General features: G+C 43.0%; 1 protein-coding gene and 1 long non-coding RNA gene across 3 annotated transcripts in view; one reads left to right on the top strand and one right to left on the bottom strand.

The window, feature by feature from the left end:
* The window catches only part of LOC129696525 (zinc finger homeobox protein 4-like), a 331,645-nt gene that overhangs the window by 268,090 nt on the left and 37,382 nt on the right, over positions 1-26,173 (bottom strand).
* The window catches only part of LOC129696526 (uncharacterized), a 51,285-nt gene that overhangs the window by 18,223 nt on the left and 6,889 nt on the right, over positions 1-26,173 (top strand). Inside the window, exon 1 of one of the 2 annotated variants that reach the window (XR_008723342.1) lies at positions 1,186-4,144. The exons of the other annotated variant lie outside the window; for it this stretch is intronic. This is a non-coding gene — a long non-coding RNA (uncharacterized LOC129696526). Of the gene's footprint in view, positions 1-1,185; positions 4,145-26,173 lie in introns of those variants that run through there. 2 annotated transcript variants of the gene reach the window in all.

Genomic DNA, 26,173 nt, shown 5'->3' with positions numbered 1-26,173 from the left:
TGATTCCTCAATCTCCTGTGCTGAAGCAATGAAGTCATAGCCTGCCTTACCTTTCCTATAGCTCAGGCCCTCAAGTCCCAGCAACATCCTCATAAATCTTCTCTGCATTCTTTCCAGCTTAACAAATCCTTCTGATAGCAGGGTGACCAAAACGGAACATAATACTTTAAATGTGGCCTCACCAATGTCTTGTACAGCAATATCAAAACATCGCAACTTCTATACTCAGTACTTTGACGGATGAAGGCCAATATACCGAAAGCCTTCTTGACTACCCTATCTACCTGTGATGACACTTCCAAGAAACAATGTACCTGTACTCCTGGATCCTTCTAATCTACAACACGCCCCAGAGCCCTGCAATTCACTGTGGAGGATTTCTCAAAATGCAACACCTTGCACTATTAAACTCCATTAACCATTCCTTAGCCCAACTAATCATGATCGTGCTGTAATTTTAGATAACCATCTTCACTATCCACAATGCCATCCACTTTCGTGCCATCTGCAAACTTACTAATTGCACCTTCTACATTCTCATCCAAATCATTGATATGAACCACACACACCAAAAAACACAACTGATCCCTGAGGCATACTATTAGTAACAGATCTCCAGTCCAAAAAACAACCTTCCACTATCACCCTCTGCTTCCTTCCATTAAGTCAACTCTATCTAGTCAGCTAGCTCTCCCCGGATCCCATATGATCTAGCCTTCCACAGAGGCGTACCATGCAAAACTTTATCAAATGCCTTGCGAAAGTCCACAGAGAAAACATCTGTTGCTTTGGCCTCAGCAATGTTTTTGGTTACTTCTTCAAAAATCTCATTCAGATTTGTAAAACATAATCTCCCATGAACAAAACCATGCAATCTATCCCTAATCCTGTTTATCCCAATCCTCACCAGTAACTTGCCAGCCACAGATGGTAAACTCATTAATCTATGGTTTTCAGGCTTTTCCTTGCCGTCCTTAAATAGAGGCACAACATTAGACAGCCTCCAAACCTCTGGCACATCACCTGTATCTATTGAGGATTTATATATTGATGACTTCCTCCTATCTCCCATTGACCTCTGTCACAAGGCTACTTTTAATTCTACAAACATTAACTTTTGGTAACAATGCCTTGAATTGCTGAATTTCTCCTGAACCTCCATGAGAACAATATTGATCACAGTGAATGTAGAGAGTGGTGTCCCATCACAAATTCATGCAGATTCACTTTGACAAACTCACACTTGGTCCTTTGATCTGCCCTGTCCCCAATGATACACACCTGTAACTCCCCTATTCACCCACCCCAAACGTACATTTTGTGGTCACTCTTTTCTTCCCATTTTATTTGTGAATTGTGATATTTCCAAAGGCACGTTTCCTGAATCTAATTGGAAAACGAGGGATAACATGTTTGGAACATTTCTCACCTCTCTTTTTAGACTGGTAAAATACCAGCCAAATGGCATCAAATAATTAATGATTGAAAGATACAGCATGGAAAAGGTCCTTTGGCCCACCTTGTCCACGCTGACTATCGATCATCCGTTCAAACTAATTCCATCTTATCCCACTTTTGCATCTACTCCCAACATTCCGGGTCAATTTATAGTGGCCAATTAACTTTTAGGATTTTGGGAGGAAATCGGAGCACCTGCGGGAAACCTATACAGTCACAGGAAGAATGTGAAACTCCAGGCAGCACCTGAGGTCAGGATCAAATACAGATCTCTGGCCATGTGAGGCAGCAACTCTACCAGCCATGCCACTGCGCCTCAGTTCCTAAAGTTACATTAGCACTGCCATCTTAACAGAAGCCACGAAGGAATCAAGACCACTAAACCCTGGTTGTTGCTACTGTAGTCTCTGTGGACACTTTGACCTCACAAATATGTCAGCTTCAAAGTCTGGCCAGCATCCAACTTGTTTCCCACCTTTGAACTCTGTATTTACTTTAGGATCTGGGCATTGCAGACAAGGCCACAATTTATTGGTCATCCCCAGTGACATTAAATAAACGGCATCTGTATTTTTAAATGACAGGTATAAAAGTAATTCCCTCCTTCTTAAAAAAAAGTTGTCATCTTTTAAAACTTACACTAATAAATCTCAATGTATAATTCCTCTGTGGATCTCTCTTCAAGGAAATAATAAGCGAGGTTGGCAATTATTTTTAAAATAATGTTTTGTATTGTCATTCACTGCATATAAGCTCCACCATGCACAGGCACTCCAAAATGATCAAGGATGTGATTTATACAAAATAAAATAAATGTCTAGGCTTTGTGATCAGCATCTGTGCATCTACTAAAAGAGCATTACAATCTCTAATTTGTATTCATTATTGAAATTTAACATTTGGTAACATAATATTTCTAGGAAGTTATGGCACATAATTACCACTGTATTCCGCCCTAGGCCTCATACCTAGTCCTCACTCATGCACCAGTTTTCCACTCTCTATACTCTAGCCTTCCTCTGCCCAGCACTTGTGACTCCAAGCAACAGTTTCTTCTATCTTTCTTCATCGTTATTGGCATAGAAGGTAATTGTTGCAGTTATCAGATGATTTGTGCCTCAGATTTGGCCCCAGATCCACATGGAGTATCAAGGGAAAAGGACAGAAAGAAAGAGAAAAGGAGAAAAATGTTTCTGACAAGCTTATGCAATGGGAAGAAAAGGTTAAAAAGGCATGTTGGGAAATCAAGAAACAGATAAAGAGTGTGAGAAGTTGCCTTCTATTACTTCAGCAATCCCTGATCAACTCTGGTTTTATAAGTTCTATGGTGGATAATAGGGTCAATGTAGGAACTGTAGACAGTTCTATATGTGGATGGTGCAGGAGGTGGCTGATAGGACAGCGAGGTGGGTAATTGTGAATGGCGCACTCCTTCGCCACTTACACAGGGTTTCCATGTGTTAATGATGCATGGAAGTTCTAAGTATGTCCCCATGTCTCTTCTCCACTGTGATGGTCATAGACCAGGCATCCTTAAGAGTTAAACACAAAGGAATGGAGAAACTCAGCTGGTGAAGCAAAATCTGTGGATGGATAGACAATGTTTCAAGTTCAAGTTACATTTATTGTCACATACACCAATTGGTGCAGTGAAATTTGAGTTACCATACAGCCACACAAATAAAATAATGACCATACAACCATACAGCCGCACAAATTCAAATGGGGCCCTTAGTCAGACAGACCCAAAATGTTGTATTTTTGTTTCTTCCACAGATGTTGCTTGACCCACTGAGTTTCTCCAGTGTTTTGTTGAAGTTTCCAACATCTGCAGTTCCTTGTCTCTCCATTCCCAAGGTTAGTGGAGATGTTGCACTTCTTCAAGGATGCTTTGAGCAGATCCTTGGATTTGCTGCACAGCTTGAAATAGAGCGTCTGCTTTGGGAGTCTGGTGTTGAGCATGTAAATAAATCTATTTCAGCATAGTGCTCCTGGCACCTCATTTGAAGATCTCCTGTCCCAATATCTATATTCAAATATTCACACATTCAGGATTTCCATTGAAATGGACCTCAAGTTTCAGGATCATAAATTTTCATGCAGTTATATCTCGTAATTAGGAAAGTACAATACAATAAATATTATATAGTGTGTATTTTTTGCATTAAAAACAAATGTCTTAAATGCAAATAGCATTTAAAAAATTGTGTCACCACAGCAAAAATCATAGATATTGACCTTCCCAACATCCAAGGGATCTACAGGATGTGCTGCCTCGAGAAGCCAGCAAATGTCATTAAAGATCCACACCGATAGTGATCCATATTTCTAATCGAAATATATTTGTATTCTTAATCAATCCCAAGTAATGGGGCATCTTCAATTCGATTCCTACCCTTCTCTGTCCATCCTTATCTGCAACCACCCATTTCCTTCCCAAAAGCCCCATCTTCCCCATTTGCCCAAACATCAGCGGTATTCAGCTCCATCCTTAGGCAATGTTAAACTTGCTCTTCAATAAACACTCTCGATCCATTTCTTGACATATTACTTTTATCTTAGTCACAGGTCTCTATTTTAGCTCCCTGCAGGGGAAGAACACTCAGAATAGCAGGGAGGGACAAAAAACGAGGCGGCCTTTCAATCTACTCCTTCCATCTGCAGAGGAGGCGATTGATGATCAGAGGTGAGGCTGCAAAGCAACTTGCGGACAGAATTCTACATTATCCGTCTCCACTGCATCTTACACTCATTTGGATATGAAGTCAACTTGTAGCAAAACTGTGGATGAAGATGAACTTAAAATGTTCTTGACAGTTCTAATTAATATCTTAAATCTCCCAGGTGGTCTTTACCCTTCAAACATAACATGCAATAGTCCGAAAATGATTCCACCTCAGATGAGTTTGTTCACTTTCATGACATGACATGTGCAACTTAGGTACCAAGTTGGTGGCTGCAACAAGACATGGTTGGATTGCCCTTTGGTGGATCACTCATTATTCAGCAGGAGTAGCTGGGGGAGACAAGGGCATGAGTTGAGAGTCTGCATTAGATGCCACAGGATTGTTCAATTTCTACTCATCTTGTTGCAGCTGTAGGAATCATAAAACATGAGTGAAACATAAGCAAAGGGCAGTCTGTGCACCGATAGACATCACATCTCCGCTGTGTGCACTTCCGACAGATTGGAGGGCCCTGTTTCAAGTATAAGTGCCTGATGTCATAGGTGTTTCTGATGATGTCTTTATCAAGGAAAGAGTAAGAAACTGCTTGAGGCATCAATCATGCATTTGAATGATTGCATGCAGATCTTGATCAAATCTACAATGGACACAACAAACCTGTTCTGGGATCCCATGGATCTGCAAGAAATTATTCGAATAGTTATTGTAGCGAAAGCATTTGTTTAAAGATGTGCATTCCACTGAAAAAACTGGCATTTGTTGCACATCTCAAATTGAGTTGGAGACATAGAGTCATAGACCCATACAGCATTTGGTTCAAGTGAAGAAGGGTCTCAACCCAAAATGTCACCCATTCCTTCTCTCCAGAGATGCTGCCTGTCCCGCTGAGTTACTCCAGCTTTTTGGTTCTTCGGTTTAAACCAACATCTGCAGTTCCTTCTTACACATTTAGCTCAACTTTGTCCATGCCAACCAAGTTGGATTATGGGCTATTTACCTGCATGCGGTCCATGTTCCCTCTAACCCCATCCTACCCATATATCTGTCTAAATATCTTTTAACAATCATTATTGTAGCTGCTTCTATAGCTTTTGGCAGCTCGTTTCAGATACTGACTACCCTCCGAGTGAAAAATGTTGCTCATGAGGTCTCTCTTGAGTCCCATCTCAATTTAAGCCTATGCCCTCGAGTTTTGGAATCCTCCACACCGAGGAAAAAGACTGCGAGCATTCACTTTATCTATGCTGCTCATGATCTAGTACACCTCAACAAGGTCAACCCATAACTTCCTGTACTGCAAAGAAAATAGTCCCAGACTATCCAGCCTTGTCCTCTGACTCAAGCACATGTCTAGGTATCATACTCATGATTTTTTTCCTGCACCCTTCTTATAGCTGGCCGACCAGAATTGCACATAGTACTACAAGGGTGACCTCATCAACACCTTGTACAGCTGTATTATGATGCCCCAATTTTTGTACTCAGTACCCTTCCCATTGAAGATAAGCATGCCGAAGGCTCTCTTCATCATACTGTCCACCTGAGTTGCCTCATTCGGGCAATTATGCTCCTGTACTTCCAGATCATTCTGTTGTGCAACACTCTCCTGGGCTCTGGAATTTCTGTGTAAGCTCAGATCTGGTTTGATGTACCAAAGTACGACACCTCATACTTGTCAGAGTTAAATTCCATTTGCCATTCCTTGACCCACTTTCCCAACTGATCCACATCCTGTTGTAAACATAGATATCCTTTCTCATCACTGTAACGCCAATTTTGGGGTCAGCTGCAAATTTACTAACAATGTTAACTATATTGTAATCCAGATAATTATTGTAGATAACAAAAAGCAGTGGACCCAGCACAGACCCATTAGTGGTCATAGGCCTCTAATTGAAAAACCAATCTCCTATGACTCCCAACTACCTTTGACTCCTTCCGCCAAGCCAATTTTTAAAACCAATTGGCTACCTCACCTTGGATTCCATGCAATCTATCCTTCCAAACTAGCATTCCACACAGGACATTGTCAAAGGCTTGGGTAAAGTTCATGTAGATAATATAAGCTGCCTTTCCCTCATCATTCCTCTCGGTGGTTTCTTCAAAAAAACATTACCAAATTTGTGAGATATAATTTCCCATGCACAAAGCTCTACTGACTCTCGAATCAATAGCTGCCTGTACAAATGTTAATAATCCCTGCCCCTCGGCATCCCCTCCACCAACTTTCCCACCACTGACATCAGACTCACTGACCTGGAGTACTTCACGTATGACTAAAGATGAAGCAAGCATCTCAGCAAGGGCCTCCACAAGTTCTTCACTTGCATCTCACAATGTCAGATCCTGGGGATGTTTCTACTTGAATGCACTTTAAAACTGTTATTACCTCCACAACTCATATGCCACAATTCCTTAGCTTCCATGATCTTCTCCTCAGCAAAACGAATGAGGAATATTCAGTTAATATCTTCCCCCATCTCTTGTGGTTCTACATAAAGACAGCGACGCTGATCTGCAAGGGGACCTATTCTCTCCCCAGCCCCCTTTTCCTCTGAATGTACATGTAGAATCTCTCAGGATTCCTTTTAGTTTGCCTGCTAGATACATTTCTTGTTTTCGTTTTACCCTCCTAATTGCCTTCTTAACCGTACTCCTATATCTTTAAACTCGCTGAGGGATTTGCCTGCCTTCATCTGATGTATGCCTTCTCCTTTATTTGACCAGACTCTCAACAACTCTCGTAAATCAGGGTTCACTTGATTTACCAGCCTTGCCCTTAACCCAATAGGAACATGCTGCTCCTGTACTCTTGCTGTCTCACTTTTGAAAGCCTCCCATTTAACAGCCATCCCTCTATCCACAGACAAACAAATCAATTCTGCTCTGCAAGTCCCAGTCTAATGCCTCCAAAATTGGCATTGTTCCAGTTTAAGACCTTAATTGGCCCTGGATTGAAACAGTTATGACTCAAGCGTATTAGTGGGTCTGGAATAAGGTATAGACCAGAACAGATAAGGAAGCCGGATTTCCTACCCTGAAGAACATTAGTGAACCAGATGGACTTTTATGACAATCTGATTGTTTCAAGGTTCCTACTGTAGATTCTTATTATTCTTTAGTCCACATTTATATAATTAGTTGAATTTAAATTCCCCAGCTGCCATGGTAGAATTGAGACTCATGTCTGTAGATCAGTAGTGCAGACCTCTGCATGGCGAATACTAGTAACATAACCCCTATGCTATTTTATCCATATTGTGGCGAAGGCTCACAAGTGGCATGATAGTTCCTGGGGATTTTAAAACAGATTCATAGTGTTTCCACTTCTCATCTACACTACATCATAGGTTGTGTAGTGTCCTATTACTGGAGTCAGCTTCTGGTGGCAGAACCTACCCCAGTACACGTGGAACAGTCAGGGCTCCACGTGTACTGAAATGTTTCAGCCGGGAGCAAGTCTGCTGTCAGCAGGAATTGGAGCTGCCTTCCCCAGTCCTGCTGAAGGTACAGGGTTGAACCATGTGGAAGAGGCGGAGGATTAAAATACAGTCAAAAGTTACAATTGTCCAAACATACGCCTTGGTTACACAATGAAAGAGAGGTAAGATCTTCGTTGATATGTGTAGCTATTATCTTTGCCATCAAATTTTGGTCCCGAACATTTTGGATTGTGTTCAGAAAATGTTTTTTTCTAAATTATGTGGATCATGAGGAAAGCACACTTGACTAGTCTAGTGGGTTTTGGGGTAAGGGATACGTGAATGGAGGGTAGACACAAATGCTGGAGTAACTCAGCGGGACAGGCAGTATCTCTGGATAGAAAGAATGGGTGACATTTTGGATCGACTGATGTCCGTAGATCAGTAGTGCAGACCTGAGACTAGGAACTGAAGATTGGTCTGAAGAAGGGTCATGACCCAAAATTTCACCCATTAGTCTGAAGAAGGGTCTGGACCCAAAACGTCACCCATACCTTCTAGCCAGGGTTATGAAGAAGGGTCTCGACCTGAAACGTCACCCGTTCCGTCTATGCAGAGATGCTACCTGTCCCACTGAGTTACTCCAGCATTTTGTGTCTATCTTCAGTGTAAACAAGCTTCTGCAGTTCCTTTCCACACAGTGAATAGAGGGTAATAGGTTTGACTTTTCCAGTCAGTTGTGTAGGCTGATGAAACTCAGGAGAACCTTACCGGGTTACGTCCAAGCCAGACTCCCAGCTTACCATGTGCTCCTTTCCTCTCACTTTGCCTGCATTTCCAGTTCTTCTGTCTCACCATCCTGAGTAGTTCAGTTTTCCTGGCAGGTTATCCCTTGCTGCTCTGAAGTGCAGTTTAGTCCTCAGCCCTTTCAGAGATCATTGAAATGTCAATGAGTCATTGAAGAGACAATGTTGCCAAATTGGTCCAGATTGGCCCAGTTCCCTCGAGTATATCGTCAATGTTCTAACGACTTACTCAATGGCACATCTGGTGGTTTGATGGCTTAGGTTGTACCATTTCAGGGCCTTGTTACTTGAGGGTATCATAAACCACGGTTTAAGTCTGAAGAAGGGTCTCGATCCGAAAAATCACACATTCCTTCTATCCAGAGATGCTGCCTGTCCCGCTGAGTTACTCTAGCATTTTGTGTCTATCACAGTTTAATTGTGGTCACGGTGGCGCAACGGTAGAGTTGCTGCCTTAAGTCCCGGTCCCACTTTCATGACCTAATTCGCGACCTCTGACAAACTTAAACAACCTAAAAAAACAAGGACGCAGTAACCTACTACTTCCTACGACCTTCCATGACTATGTGTACGACCTCCTACGACCTTCCATGACTATGTCTACGACCTCCTACGGCTATGTTGAAGACTTCCCACGACCATGAAGAAAACCTCCTTCGACTATGTTGAAGACTGGCTTCGACCATCTTCTACTGCTGTTTGCAGTAGCCCTTTTGTTTCAGCAGCCTTTTAAGAAAGGCAGAAGGGGAAGAGCAAGGATGAAGAGGAAGCACGAGAAGAGGTCCCAATGGGTGAATGGAGATGATGTGATGGACTGTCCCAGTACACCAGATGACTGGAAGAGAGTGGCGCTGGGCTTTGACAAAAGATGGAACTTTAAGCACACACGTGAGGCAGTGGATGGCAAGCATGTCATTTTTGTCCCTGTCCCTGTACCTCTCATTTTTCTTTTTGTACAGGATGGCATTCTGCTGGAACCATTCCTCAAGGTCCCCCTCCTGCTGCCTGGTGAAGGTGTAGGGCATAACCTTCTTCCAGCCCTCCCTCACCACCAATGGTGCATCTGCCTCTGATGCTGTATCAGACACAGGAGAAAGGGCTGCTTTGCTGCCTTCAAATGAGGCAGTGAAGGATGGGGCGGTGGTGGGGACATATACTACCACCCTGGTCTCCTCCTCCAGGGGTCTCTCATGCAGGGCTACCTCCTCCTGCACTATCATCTCCTGTAGCATCACCTGCCATTCCTCCTCTTGGGTGGGCAACACTGGCATGGCAGGTTTTTTTTTAGGGTTGTGCCCTCCCCCTGTGCTGCTGCCTTTTTGGTGCCATCTCTAAAACACAAGTCTCCTCTCCAAAAAACTCACCAGCTATGAATGAACATGCCTTGGAGTGACAGAGGTGACGTTCTGCTGTTTAAAAAAACTTTTTTTTCTACTGACCTTTTTTTCACCCCGGAGCTATTACCTTCGACTGCCTCCGACCACCTACGACTACCTACAACTAGCATCACGACCTGCTACGACCTACCTACAACTAGCATCATGCCCTGCTACGACTTACCTACAAGTAAAAAGTATAGACATGGCGACCTTTTTTTTTTACTCGTGGACATTTTTTATCAGGCTAGAAAAAACGTTGCGATCTACTTGATGCCACGAGTACGCGGAGACCACTCATGAGCATGAGGAAGACCTCCTACGACCTCCTACGACCTCGTGGCGACCATGCTGCGAGTGTGAGTCAAGGGCAAACTTGGCAGAGATCGCGAATTGGGTCGTGAAAGTGGGACAGGGGCTTCACAGAGAATGCAACACCCGGAGACCCAGGTTCAATCCCGACTACAGGTGCTGTTTGTATGGAGTTTGTGCATTCTCCTCGTGACTGCGTGGTTTTTCTCTGAGATCTTCGATTCCCTCCCACACTCCAAAGACGTAGAGGTTTGTAGGTTAATTGGCATGGTAAATGTAAAAATTGTCCCTAGTGGGTGTAGGGTAGTGTTAATATGCGGGGACCACTGGTCGGTGCGTACTCAGTGGGCTAAAGGGCCTGTTTCCACGCTGTATCTCTAAACTAAAATAAAAGGTAGACAAAAATGCTGGAGAAACTCAGCAGGTGAGGCAGCATCTATGTAGCGAAGGAAATAGGCGACGTTAAAAAGTGGGATCTCTTGACTTTCAGCAGCCATGTCCTAACAAACAAATTGATCAGAACGTGTGAAAACCGGAAGGACAAAGGCATTGTGGCAGCTGCCAGGAAAACATTTTCACACTTGTAGGAAGGTATACTTGCAGCTAAGAATCAGGCATACGCTGATGGAATAGGAAACCTTTGTGGTTGATTGCATTCCTAGGTGACCCATGGCTGTCTTGATTGACAATAACTCTTCACCCTAAAATTCCACTTTACACTGTGACTGGCCTCAGCGTGGACAAAGTTGAAATGTTTGCCTATTCTGTCAAAGAAGCCATCAGCTGTCTGCATTTATACCATGTTGACCATGAGATCCTGTAGCTATCTCCAGCAAAGACCTAAAATAATCCTGAGTCAGACTAATTTCGAATCCAAGCAACTTTATCTACAGTGGGAAAACTTTGATGACCGGATTTAGAAAGCAGGACTTATACTAGCATGCATTAACAAACAGTCTGGTATCATTTGATATGTTAGCTTCAGCCTCTGGAGGCATTATTGTTCAGACATGCCAAGGATTATTATCCTTTATCGATACATCATGCGTAGTACATGGCGCATCCCATGAACTGTATCTTTCCACTGATTCCTGCATCAACTCCAAATCAGTGATTTCTGGTTTCCCATGTGGATTTGACCTAAGAAAGATGCAGAGTGGATTGCACGCCCTGGAAGTTCCGCAACCTGAACTACAACCTTTACTGACTTCCCTCCGACGGTTAATTAAAAACTTGGTGTTACATTTTCAATGATATGGACATTTTAGTGCATTTTGGTGCTCCAAATGTTTCCAAACCTATCCTCCCACATCCCTCCTCTCTACCCTCAAATCAATTATTTGTGAAGATACCATTGGCATAAAATAAAACGAATTATAAAACATGGTGAACTAAATTCAGTGGAAATTTACCAATGAAGAGAGCTCACATATGGACTTAATGATGTTACAATATCTACTGATCTCCTTATGTTCTGTTAATTATTCATCAGCTTTCAATAATCTCACTATGAATATACTACAATTGCTTTATTCTGTGGTGTGGTGTCACCAAGTAGCTGGCCAAGGGCCTTGCTCCGACAGTTAGAAACTATAAAACGTATAACCACAACCAAATTGGTACATATTAGTCAAATTCATTGTTTTATGATTCATCAAACATAATACATAGTCTGTGGTAATTCCAATGCCGAAAACTTGTGTGGTTCAAATGGTGATTATAAATCATTGGAGGTTTGCTCTTGTAGTTTACTCAAAAATCTATTGATAAGATTACTGTCTGGTAATTAGACCTTGTCATCCAAGTATTTATTGATGGATTTACAATCTAGAGAATATAATTTCTGGGAAAACAGGCATCTTTACAGTCATAGTTTGCAAATCTTTCCGATTTCCATTACTCTTCCTACTACTTTCATCACACTGACTATATCAGGATATCCACAGAATAATAGTCAAGAGTCAATTTAATTGTCATTTGGACCCCTTGAGGTCCAAACGAAATGCCGTTTCTGCAGCCATACATTACAAACAAATAGACCCCAGACACAACATAATTTACATTTTACATAAACATCCATCACACCGCTGTGATGGAAGGCCAAAAAAACTTCTCTCCCCCCTGCACTTCCCCCCCCCCCCCCCCCGATGTCAGAGTCAAAGTCAAAGCCACTGGCTGGCGATGGCGATTGTCCCGCGGCCATTAAAGCCACGCCGGTTGGTGCAAGGTCGCACACCGGGTCTTGGTGTTAGAGCCCCCGGCGTGCGCTCGCAGAGTCCCGCGGCCATTCCAAGCCGCACGGGGCGGTGATGTTAGGCCCCGCTCCAGGAGCTCTTCGACCCCGCAACTCGGGCGGGAGAAGTCGCCGTTGCAGGAGCCCTGAAAAGCGGTCTCCCTCCAGGGACCCGCGGGCTCCCAGTGCCGCCGTCCGCAGACCCGCAGTTGCAGCCTCCGAATCTCCAGAGGTCGGGTCGCAGCAGCAGCAGCGCTCCACCACCGCTCCACCCGCTCTGGACTCGGCCAGCTCCGCGACGGTGACGGTGAGTCGTCGGCACCAGAGTCCCCGGTCTTCCTGTTGGAGGCCGCTCCTCGTTGCAGCCCCAACGACAACAGAGACCCGACAAGAAAAGGTCGGGTCTCCCGTGCAGGGAGAGATTTAAAAGTTACCCCCTCCCTCCCACCCCACCCCGCCCCCCCACTAACACCCCCCAACAAAAAATAACAAAAACTACATAAAAACTGCCCTGGCAGACCCATTTTTTCTGTCTGCTCCTGTCCCACGAATATGATTTCCATGTACCTCAACATAATCCTATGCCCCCTGGTCTAATCTCTCCTGACCTATGTTCAAGATACCTCCCATGTCCTTCGTCTCTTTAATGATTTCCGCTTTCCGAGCCCCTAGTCCCTCATCTTTACTATGGACAGTCAGTCACTCTACACCACCTGGAAGGCCCTAAAGCCCTCCGTTTCTTCCTCGACTGCAGAACCATCCAATTTCCATCTACTAACATTCTGCCTAGCAGAGCTGGTCCTCACCCTCAACAACTTCTCCTTTGACTCCTACCACTTCCTCCAAGTCCAAGGCGTAGCTATGGGCACCCACATGGGCCCCAGCTATGCCTGCCTCTTTGTAGGGTACGTTGAACAATCCCTGTTCCAGGCGTACCGTGGCCCTATCCCCAAACTCTATCTCCGTTTCATTGATGACTGCATCAGTGCTACCTCCTGCACCCATGCAGAACTCATGGACTTTATCAACTTCACCACCAATTTTCATCCTGCACTCAAATTTACTTGGACCATTGCCGACACCTCCCTCACCTTTCTTGATCTCAGTCCCAATCACAAGAAATAGACTATTGACTGACATCTATTATAAACCCACTGACTCTGACAACCATCTCGATTACACTCTTCCCACCCTGCTTCCTGCAAAGACTCCATCCCCTACTCCCAATTCCACTGTCTACCCGCATCTTTTCCCAAGATGAGGTGTTCCATACCAGGACATCCGTGATGTCCTCATTCTTTAGGGAACAGGGGTTCCCCTCTCCCATCATAGATGAGGCCCTCACTCATGTCTCCTTGGTACCCTGCAGCTCTACCCTTGCTCCCGCCTCCCCTTGTCCTTACCTTCCATCCCATCAGCCGTCGCATATAACTCTTTGGATCGTTTACCTTGTTGTGGTGTAAGAGGCTTGCGTGACCCCATGATTCCGAGAGCGATGCCGTCGGAAGCACCAGCTTCTGGTAGGGCCACCCATGGTGGTAAGGTCAAGGATGAGGGTCCAGACTAAGAACGATCCAACCTACAAGACCTCAACGGCGGACCAGACGGACAAAGTTATCTTGAACTCAACAGCTGTCAAGGCGGATGAAGGCTGCAACAGATCTATCAGCTCCAATCATCTTGGTTCCCTTGCCATTGGAATGAGTTGATTGATTTGTGAAGGACCATGTGCTTCTTGGAGCGCAACATCTTGTACACATTAAACAAACACACGCACAAGCGTCTTCGTTCAGTGAGCTGCAAAGCCAGGATCGTAAGCCACCTGAGAGTCCATAAACCAACAGAACGTAAACCATCATCCTCAACCTCGAGTGATTGCCACGACAGATAATCCTTGGAAATTTCCGCCACCTCCAAAGGGATCTCATCACTAACCACATTTTCCCATCTCCACCCCTTTCCGCCTTCCGCGGAGACCGTTCCCTCCGCAACTCCCTAGTTAACTCATCCCTTCCCACCCAAATCATCCCCTCCCCAGGTACCTTCCCCTATAACCGCAGAAGATGCAACACCTGTCACTATACATCCTCCCTCGACTGTCCAGGGACCCCGACAGTCCTTTCAGGTTAGGCAGAGGTTCACTTGCATCTCCTCCAACCTCATCTACTGTATCCGTTGTTCAAGATGTGGACTCTTCTACATCGGCGAGACCAAGCACAGACTGGGTGATCATTTCGTGGAACACCTTTGCTCAGCCTACGTGAACCTACCTGGTCTCTGGGTTGCTGGACACTTTAATACTCCTTCCCATTCCTACACATACCTTTCTACCCTCGGTCTCCTCCATTGTCAGAGTGAGGCTAAATGCAAATTGGTGGAACAGCAACTCGTATTTCGCTTGGGCAGCTTACAGCCCAGTGATATGGATATTGATTTATCTCACTTGGCATTCCCTCTCTCTCTCTCTCCATCCCTCCCCCACCCAAGTCGCACTAACTTCACATTTTCACCCTACAAACAGCTTACAATGGCCTGTTTCCTTTATCATCATTACTTTTTTTGCATATCTTTCATTCATTGTTCTTTATCTCCCCACATTGCTGTATAAATCTGTTGTTTCCCTTATCTCCGGAAATCCCTGGAAATAGCAGGGGACCGGGGGTCAAATGAGATGGAGGAACTGAGTAAAATCCAGGTTAGTCGGGAAGTGGTGTTAGGTAAATTGAATGGATTAAAGGCCGATAAATCCCCAGGGCCAGATAGGCTGCACCCCAGAGTACTTAAGGAAGTAGCCCCAGAAATAGTGGATGCATTAGTGATAATTTTTTTAAACTCTTTAGATTCTGGAGTAGTTACTGAGGATTGGAGAGAAACTAATGTAACCCCACTTTTTAAAAAGGGAGGGAGAGAGAAAACGGGGAATTACAGACCAGTTAGTCTAACATCGGTAGTGGGGAAAATGCTAGAGTCAGTTATTAAAGATGGGATAGCAGCACATTTGGAAAGTGGTGAAATTATTGGACAAAGTCAGCATGGATTTATTAAAGGTAAATCATGTCTGACGAATCTTATAGAATTTTTCGAGGATGTAACTAGTAGAGTGGATAAGGGAGAACCAGTGGATGTGTTATATCTGTAATTTCAGAAGGCTTTCGACAAAGTCCCACATAAGAGATTAGTATGAAAACTTAAAGCACACGGTATTGGGGGTTCAGTATTGATGTGAATAGAGAACTGGCCGGCAGACAGGAAGCAAAGTGTAAGAGTAAACGGGTCCTTTTCAGACCGGCCGGCAGTGACTAGTGGAGTACCGCAAGGCTCAGTGCTGGGACCCCAGCTATTTACAATATATATTAATGATTTGGACGAGGAAATTGAATGCAACATTTCCAAGTTTGCAGATGACATGAAGCTGGGGGGCAGTGTTAGCTGTGAGTAGGATGCTAGGAGGCTGCAAGATGACTTGGATAGGTTGGGTGAGTGGGAAAATGCATGGCAGATGCAGTATAATGTGGATAAATGTGAGGTTATCCACTTTTGTGGCAAGAACAGGAAAGTAGACTATTATCTGAATAGTGGCCAATTAGGAAAAGGGGAGACGCAACGAGACCTGGGTGTTAAGGTACACCAGTCATTGAAAGTAGGCATGTGGGTGCAGCAGGCAGTGAAGAAAGCAAATGGTATGTTAGCATTCATAGCAAAAGGATTTGAGTATAGGAGCAGGGAGGTTCTACTGCAGTTGTACAGGGCCTTGGTGAGACCACATCTGGAGTATTGTGTACAGTTTTGGTCTCCTAATCGGAGGAAAGACATTCTTGCCATAGAGGGAGTACAGAGAAGGTTCACCGGACTGATTCCTGGGATGGCAGGACTTTCATATGAAGAAAGACTGGATAGACTCGGCTTGTACTCGCTAGAATTTAGAAGATTGAGATTTAGAAACTTACAAAATTCTTAAGGGGTTGGACAGGCTAGATGCAGAAAGATTGTTCCCAATGTTGGGGAATTCCAGAACAAGGGGTCACAGTTTAAGGATAAGGGGGAAGTCTTTAGGACCGAGATGAGAAAATTATTTTTCACACAGAGGTGAATCTGTGGAATTCTCTGCCACAGGAGGTAGTTGAGGCCAGTTCATTGGCTATATTTAAGAGGGAGTTAGATGTGGCCCTTGTGGCTAAAGGGATCAGGGGGTTTGGAGAGAAGGCAGGTACAGGATACTGAGTTGGATGATCAGCCATGATCATATTGAATGGCGGTGCAGGCTCGAAGGGCCGAAAGGCCTACTCCTGCACCTATTTTCTATGTTTCTATCTCTAACCAGTCTGAAGAAGGGACTCAACCTGAAACTTCACCCATTCCTTCTCTCCAGAGATGCTGCCTGCCCTGCTGAGTTACTCCAGCTTTTTGTGTTTATCTTCGGTTTAAACCAGCATCTGCAATTCCTTCTTACATGTGTAATGCTGAGGCTCTATAAGGTGCTGGTAAGGCCGCGTTTGGAATATTGTGAGCAATTTTGGGCATCATATCTGAGGAAGGATGTGCTGGCTATGGAAAGAGTCCAGAGGAGGTTTACAAGAATGATCCCAGGAATGAGTCGGTTAGCCTATGATGAGCGTTTGTCGGCTCTGGGCCTGTAATTGCTGGAGTTTAGAAGTATGAGGGGGACCTCATTGAAATATACAGAATAGTGAAAGGCTCCGGATTGAGTAGATGTGGAGAGGATGTTTCCACTAGTGGGACAGTCTAGGAGTATAGATCATAGCCTCAGAATTAAAGGATGTACTTTTAGGAAGGAGATGAGGATATTTTTTTTAGTCAGATGGTGGTGAATCTGTGGAATTCTTTGCCACAGAAGGATGTGGAGGCCACATCAGTATATTTTTAAGCAGAGATAGATAGATTCTTGGTTAGTATGGGTGTCAAAGGTTATGGGGAGAAGGCAGGAGAATGGGGTTAGGAGGGAGAGATAGATCAGCCATGAGTAGACTTGAGAGGCTGAATGGCCTAATTCTACTATCCCTTATGATTTATGACCTTATGAATACAATAACAGCCATAAATTATTAATAGATATGTATTACTTTGCAAGTAATGTTCGACTCAAATGAGGTATTCTATATTGTTTCATTTTTTTACTCCTGCAGGCAAAAACCAAGATATTATCCGTGAATTAGTTGTGCTTCCGGATTGATGCTTAATAGGTCTCCAGTGAAGGACTAATGTTTAAACCATAAATTTTAGGTAAATAGTTGATTTCCAGAACATCGGTACATATGATAAAACTTAACTTACAGATTATTTCTTGGACAGAATAATTGATATATGACAATTATTTTCCCACCTGCATCTGTTTAATTTTGGAAATAATAAATTGACCAGAAGAAGTAAATAGATCAGAAAGACTTAGTAAATTACTGTCCCTATGTATCACATTGCAATCTACGTCCAAATGGAGTGTTGCTTGCAATCTATATTTAAATCCTCCACGAGTATCTAACAGTGAATTACTGCCTTTGATCTTACTTTTACATGGAATGTTGTCATAAGGAAGAAGTTCGTAGTTGTTTGGTAACTGGAATAGGTGGAAGTAAATTGAAAGACTGCCTTCTGAGTATATTGCAATCATTTTGTTACCGATTAATACTTTCTTTTGGCTATTACATATCCCAAGAGCCATTGTACATGTGCATCATTTCTGGTTACAATCATAGAGTCATGCTGCGTGGGAACAGGCCCTTCAGCCCAACTTGCCCACACCGGCCAACATTCCCAATCTACACTAGTCCCACCTGCCCGTGTTTTGCCCCTATCTCTCTAAACCAGTCCTATCCACGTACCTGTCTAAACGTTTCTTAAACATCGCAATGTTATCTGCTTCAACTACTTCCTCCGGTAGCTCATTCCATACATCCACCGCCTTTTGTGTGAAATAGTTAGCCTCCGGGTTCCGATTAAATCTTTCCCCCATCATCTTTAACCTTTGTTCTCTGCTTCTTGATTCCCCTACTCTGGGCATAAGACCCCTGCGCTTACCCGATCTATTCCTATCATGATTTTGTGCACATCTATAAGATCACCCCTCATCCTCCTACACTCCAAGGAATAGAGTCCGAGTCTGCTCAAATTCTCCCTATAGCTCAGGCCCCCGAGTCCTGACAACATCCTCATAAATCTTCTCTGGACCCTTTCTAGCTCGACAACATCTTTCATATAACATGGTGCCTAAAAACGGATCTTTTGTTTGTTTCCTTTACCTATTCATCACAAGAAACAGCAGTTGCTTTCTCTGCAAATGTGCAAGACTCATGGCGGTGAAAATTGTTATATCGCTTCCCGTGTAAGTTCCACAGATGGCAGTGAATTCCAAAAGCAAGAGAAATATGACTGTTGATTCCCTATTATCTTCCATTATTGCAGAGACCTAATCTATCTCAATATGCTTCCCTTACGGTTTCCACTTCCTCATTGAGACGATGAGAAGTGGATTAATTGATGGTCAGACTTTTATGATGCCATAAGTAGGTTCAAGCACTTATCATAGGTCCACAACTCTGTATTTAGTGAGCTTTGACCTTGATGTCTTGACCTCTACCAATTACATCACTTTAAAGAGGTCACGGCTCTCATGTGAGCTAATGCAAGAATGATGTCAGAGACGTTCCCCTAAATTAGAGCTCACCTTTACTGTAGACACCATGTTTTTTTTATTTGTCATATTTAAATTTAAATAATTGACACAATTATTTGGGAAAGTAACAATCACGATCGACACCCCTCAGATTGCACAGAGGACATGCACATCAAACAAGTGGTCTGCAATGCACAAATAAGTGATGGAGACATTGTTTGATAAAGTTGCTCACATTGAAACCCATCAGCTTTTGTAGAATGCCCTAAACTCTCTAGCTTCAACTTGCAAACCACTATATGCTTCCCAATGAACACGTTCATAAGATCATAAGGAATAGGAGTAGACTAGGCCCTTCAGCCCATCAAGTCTTCTCCGCCATTCAATCATGGCTGATCTATCTCTCCCTCCTAACCACATTCTCCTGCCTTCTCCTCATAATCTCAGACACCTGTATTAATCAAGAATCGATCTATCTCTGCCTTAAAAATATCTACTGACTTGGCCTCCACAGTCTTGAGAACTCTACTAACTTTCTTAACTTCTTAATTTTCTACTAACTCTACTACTTTTTAAAAATAGGTTCACACTTTATCCTGGCAGGGTATACCATGAGTCTTTCATATTGGGACATTTCACAATAGCATGATTATTTGTGTGCAGAGGGCAAATGTCCAACAGGTTGATCAGGGATCCCTAGCACCCTTTTTGCAGTAACATTTGATATTCCTGGAATGCTTTCCTAGAACTTGCTGAACTTTGACCCAATGGTGCACTGTTCTGTGAAACTTATCAATAACCTGATTGCACTACACAAATATTCTTAACGTTCATTGTAGATCTGGGTCCTCAGAACAAGTAATCCAGGTTGTCTCAATTTTGTGGTCCATTGCTTGCTATCAAATGTTGTGATTCACTAAGAACTTATTGAATGCCCCCAAAAGAATTACACAAAACCAACAGAATCTACTTCCAGAGGTTACTGCAAACTCTCTGCCAGCTAAGTGTTATCAGTGAGCAAGTTTTATACCTATACTTTAGACACACTTGAACCATTCCCATTGCAATACCATTCCTGTTATTACAGTCTTGTTTCTGAACATTAATTGATACTTGGCTCTCTTCATAACCACCGAGTCCAACCCGACCAGCGATCCCCATACACTAGCACTATCCTACACACTAGGGACATTTTACAATCTGTACCGAAAGCTAAATAACCAACAAACCTGTATGTCTCTGTAGTATGGGAGGAAATCGTTGAACCCAGGGAAAATCCACAAGGTCATGGGGAGAATGTACAAACTCTGTCTGGACATCATCCCTCACCAGGATTGAACCCAGGTCTCTGGCACTGCAAGGCAGCAACTCTACCACTCTACTACCGTGCCTCCCTAAGGCCTGTCCCACTAAGGCAATCTTTCAGGCCTGTCAAGTTGTTGGCAGTTGCCTGAAAAACCGGGAACTGGAACGGTGACTGTCAGAGAGGAACACATACACACAAACTCACACACACACAAACACACACAAACACACACAAACACACACAAACATCGCAAAGGTGGGGCACAGGGCAAGCGGGGAGCGCTGTCTCATGGTGCAAAGCCAAGGTGATACAGACACACACCGCGATGAACAGGAAGGTTGGCACTGTAATTAAGACAGCTAAAGCACAGTCTATGGCAAGTCCTTTAAAAGAGGGGGGGGGGGGGGGGGGGGGGAAAAGGCGGACATTTAACATTACCGTCTGAAAAAACTACTGCTTACATTTTTTTTTCCCCAATGAGCCAATGAATTTCACCGGTCAGCACCTACTACAACCTACGAGAACCTCAGAGAACCTTCGACCTCCTGGCAACCCACTAGGACTTCCTTGCGACCCACCTACGGCTTGAGAATTCTCGCTTATCTCCATGGCGACTTCATTCTAGTCGCTGCTAATTTTTCAACATGTTGAAAAATTCTCGGCGACCATAATGATGCCGCGACTAGTTCCCAAAATGCGGGAACTCCTCATGACCATGAAGGCGACTCCCCGGCAACCACCCGCGAACATGTGGCGACCATGTGGCAAATCCATAGTCTCCTGCAGTCGCCTAAAAATGTCGCCTGAGTGGGGCAGGCCCATAAATGACCCTGAGATTCAAACAAGTATAGCAAAATAAGTAGAATTATTTTTCTTCTCTTACCACAGCTAACCTGGTGAGGTTATTGAAGATGTTCTGACATGCTGTGCAGAAGTTGCAGATAGTCCCAGTCACCACCTTCCTCAACTGGGCCTGTAATGTTTGTCCTCCCTCCTTCAGTCAAATATCTGAATTCTGCCCCATTTCAGACTGAAGCAAATTCTTTATGTAAGTGTCCAAACTTGGGGATTCTGTTATTTTCCAAAGCCTTTCCAGAGTTAATTCTCTTGATTTCAACATCGCAGTTCTTTAGATAACTATGACCATACCACTATATAATTCTACAGCAATTTAAGTACGGCAGCAGCATATGAATGCTTACTAACTTTGCACCAACTCCCTCCCTCACCCCCACCCCATCACCACTCCTGAGGATTAACTATATAGAAATGACACAAATAACACACGAGACCTACTTGCAGGAACCCAGGAAATGCACTTAAGGGGCTGTCCCACTTGGGCGACCTAATTGGCAAGTTTAGAAGATTTTGAAAAAATGACATGTTGAAGACCTTCTTCGACTATGTAGAAGACCTCCTTCGACCTCCTTCAACTATGTTGAAGACCAGCTTCGACTAGCTACGACTAGCTATGACTAACTTCGGGAAAATGGGACACCGAATAGTGGAAAGTGAAGACGGCCTCCTTCAATCTCCTTCGACCTTCCTTCGACTATGATGAAGACTATCTACGATTACCTTCAACTATCCTCGACTACCTACAACTAACATGCCGACCTACGATGACCTACCAAGATTAAACCTACGAGTAAAAAATGTATTGATTTTTTTCCATGGCGGCCTTTTTTTTTACTCGCGGGCATTTTTTTAAACATATTGAAAATAAACGCCGCGACCTAGCAGAGGCCTCGAGTACGCGGAGACCACTCTCGAGCATGAAGGAGAGTTACGAAGACCTCCTACGACCTCGTGTCGACCATGCTGCGAGTATGAGTCGAGGGCAAACTCGCCAGAATTTGCAGATTAGGTTGCCCAAGTTGGACAGGCCCTTTAGGTCACAGTGAAAGGCAAAGTATTTTTTCTTCCTGCTATGGAGGGAAATAGAGACATCGAACCCATGAATGTCAACCCATGAATTGGTTGGCATTTATCATTTGTTCAAGTCTCTTCTCTTTTTTCATTTTATGGTATTATCAAAAGACTCAATCGTATTATTGCTCGACACCTCACTGTCACCTCACTGCCTGTCATCAATTAAAAGCATAATTTATGCATTCAATATATTTCTAATACAGCATCAAAATTCTTGATGTTTTCATAAATATCCTTTTAAAATATTTCAGATTTTTTGGGGCAAAAGATTTATTTATGTAAGACAAGAATACATGAATGTCACAAAGGAGAACCATGAATTCAAAATGCATTTCAGGAGCAAATTATAAAGGCTTTACATTATGAATAAAAGAACATTTTGATATTTCCCTCAATGCCAGGTGAAGGACTCTCTAGGTGTATTTTTCTACATCCCCTTTGAATTCTCATTTATATAATAAAAGCCATGAAAGCACATTAACCTCTTAATACTTTAAATCATGCAACAATTAAGAAACCAAACTGAAGAAGAAATTAATGTTAAATTAAAAAAGCTACCTTTTAAATAAAGCTTAAAATTATCAGGAATAATTAAATGTTCATTTTTTTCAAATATAACGGCCACAGCCTCATTGACTTCCTCAAACAAATATGCCAGTAACATTTTTGAAGGACAAATCATGGCTAGAAGCATTAAAACAAAAACTCCTTGAGATGTGGGAAGCATTGGCAAGGCCATATTTATGCCCAATCTGCAGGTTTGCTGAGAAATTAGTGGTGTATTTATGCATTTTATCTTGAAGAGTTTACAGAATTACACATTCTAAATCCCGAGCTACCCTTTTGGGATCAAGAATGACTTGCTTCAACTCTAGGATACTATGGGCCCTGATAAGGTTAATGAGCATGAGGTTGGAAAGGCAGACTATTTCTAGATGGGGTAGGGGGTAGGTGAGCAGTAGGTGGGTAATCTGAGGTGTGGATTTTCTTTTGCCAATTGCACAAGGCTTCTTGGTGTTTCCAATTCATGGGCTTGAGGATCTCAATATGGTCCCAAATGCTTTGTCTCCACTTTCAATTTACCAGGAATTCATAGGAGTCAGTAAGAATGTTACATGTTATCAAGTAGGGATTGAGCACATCCTTGAAATTTTTCCCAAACATTTCCCAGCTGAGAAAACACAATCTGCCAGAAGGGTTTTGGCCCAAAACGTTGCCTATTTCCCACGCTCCGTAGATGCTGCTGCACCCGCTGAGTTTCTCCAGAATTTTTGTCTACCTGCCACAGGCAATGATGGTTCAATTATATACTGCCATCATAGAGTCTGTCCTCACCTTCTCCATCAAGGTCTGGTTTGGCTGAGCCACCACGCACGACATCTGGAGGCTGCAGCAAATCGTCCGATCAGCTGAGAACCTTCCCTCCATTGACTGCAACCTTCCCTCCATTAATGAACTGTACACTGCAAGGGCCAGGAAGCGAGTGGGTAAGATCATCTCTGACCCCTATCACCCTGGCCACAAACTGAAGCACTTCCCTCTGGAAGGCGACTCCGGACTGTCAAAGCTGCCACAGCCAGATCTAAAAACAACTTTCTTCCACGAGTAGTAGCTCTACTCAATAACCAAAAATCTGTAGCCTCCTTTTGCTCTGGTATTTTATTTCATTCACATGTTTAAACTGTAATGTTTTATTATTAATGTTTAAAGTTTTATGTGTCATTCTTAATGGTTACTGTATGTCGTGTTGTTACTTGCGAGCGGAGCACCAAGGCAAATTCCTTGCATGTGAATACTTGGCCAATAAACTTATTGATTCATTCATTCACATTTCTGCTTTAAAAGAAAACTGACTTTCTCTCCCATCTCCTAAACTAACACTTGAAGCAAAAGACTGGCAGAAGCTGGGAATCTAAAACCAAAACAGAAAATGCTGAAACTATTCATCTGTCGAGAGAGAAAATAGAGTCCACAGTTCAAATCAATAATTGCTTTTAGTTTACTTTAGACTTTGGAATTTACAGGCCCTTCGGCCGACCGAGTCCATGCCGACCAGTGATCATCCCATACACTAATACACCATCCTACACACTAGGAACAACTTACCATTGCCAATTAACCAACAAACCTGTGTGTATTTGGAGTGTGTGTGGAAACCGGAGCACCTAGAGAAAACTCACGCAGGTCATGGAGAGAACCTAGGAACTCCGTACAGACAGCACCCATGGTCAGGATCAAACCTGGGTCTCTGATGCTGCAAGGCAGCAACTCCACTGCTGCATCACTGTGCTGACTGTTCATCATCATATAAATGATCATTTCAAAAAGGGATGTAGAGAAAGACACCACGGGAGATTTTCTGCAGGCCATGGTGGAAATATTAAGATGTTTTGATGAAGGATCATTGAACTGAAATGTTGACTGTTTCTCTCCCCAAAGATGCTGTCCAACCTACTGAGTATCTCTGACATTTTCTGTATTTGTTCCAAACTATAATGTTTGAGTCACATTTGTGAATCTGCTATCTGGATATCTTTGGATCTGGATATGTTTGCATTTGAACAATTTAGGCAATCTGTCCAACTTAAGTTGGGCCAAGGCCTGTTTCCATGCTGTATGACTCTATGTATACAATGGTTCCACAGTGACAACAGTGCACAAACATATGACCAAAAAAAAGAAGCTTGATAAATAATGATTGAACTTATTTTTTCATAATTTGCTTTTCTTACAACATATTAGTATTGAATATCTGGTAAGGAATCATTACATGTACTTGGTACATTGAATGGATTGTTCCTTAAACATAAAGGGAAATATCACACAGTAATGTAAAAGGATATGATTTCATAATTACATGAAGCTCTTGTTTTACTTTCCATTTGACTAGAATTTGCATTTAGAGATTTTTGTTTGAAAGAATGCAAATGTAATTGAAATTAACATTAAATTGGATCTTACCAAAGAGTTACATAGCAAAATGGCATTAAAGCAATTGAATACATATTTTGCAGCTTTAACCTCTTTCACACTTTGGAGCACATGGGAATACATTTTTTAACACCTTGAAAACATTTAGTTGATCAGAGAGAGCCAGATGAATTTGTTAAAGGTAGGTTCTTGCAGACTGATGGTTTTAATGAGGTGACTGAAATAGTGGACATGGGTATGCATTCAGTTGACGTCAGGAAGGCATTTGATAAAGTCTCACATAACAGATTGTTCGGCAAAGTTATAGCTCGTGGAAGTGAAGTTAAATGATTGACCTGACTAGGAAAGTGGTTGAGCAATGGGAGACGCAAACCAGGTACTCAAACTGGCAAGATAGGATTAATGGTTTCTTGGATAGGTCTGTGTTGGGGCTGGAATTGTTCACAATATTTATTACTGAACTAAATAATGGAGTTGAAAGTCACATAATAAAATTTATATGATGGCACGAGCTTGGGCAATATCCGAGGCAGTGTATGTAGAACCATCAATTTACAAAGGTATTAAAAGATTAAGCAAATGTGAAATAAATGTGGCAAATAGTTTTCTGTGTATTCATTGTGAACCACAAAGAAGCAGTTGAGCTCCAGAGTCAGTTGGTATCTATGTACACTGAACAATAAAATGTCATGAACTGGTACGGAAAAAATAATCAAAGACAGTTGATTGAATTAAGGCCTTATGTTGGAAGATGAGAGGGTAAACATTTCATTGCACCTGGAATGTTGTGAGAAGTTTAGGTTACCTTGGTCTACAAAGGACTGAGCATGTGGGCCGGACGTGACCTGCAGCTGTACCGAGGACACCCACGGCTATGCTTTTTCAGGCCGACCTTGCAACACTGCCAGGATAATGGGCTTTCATGGCCAGGTTAACAACTTTGAATTTACAATGATCGGGACTTGAAAATGGTGCCAAACCTGGCGACTCTTATATACTGTCTCAGTCTACTACTTCTATACACGTACTGTATCTAAGATGTCTTTATAGATAATAATACTTGTAATGAACTGTTTGCCAGA

Source organism: Leucoraja erinacea, chromosome 4 (genome assembly GCF_028641065.1).
Source record: "Leucoraja erinacea ecotype New England chromosome 4, Leri_hhj_1, whole genome shotgun sequence".
NCBI classification, from domain to species: domain Eukaryota; kingdom Metazoa; phylum Chordata; class Chondrichthyes; order Rajiformes; family Rajidae; genus Leucoraja; species Leucoraja erinaceus.
Note: the sequence above shows the minus strand (reverse complement) of the source record. Positions and strands in the feature narration are given on the sequence as shown.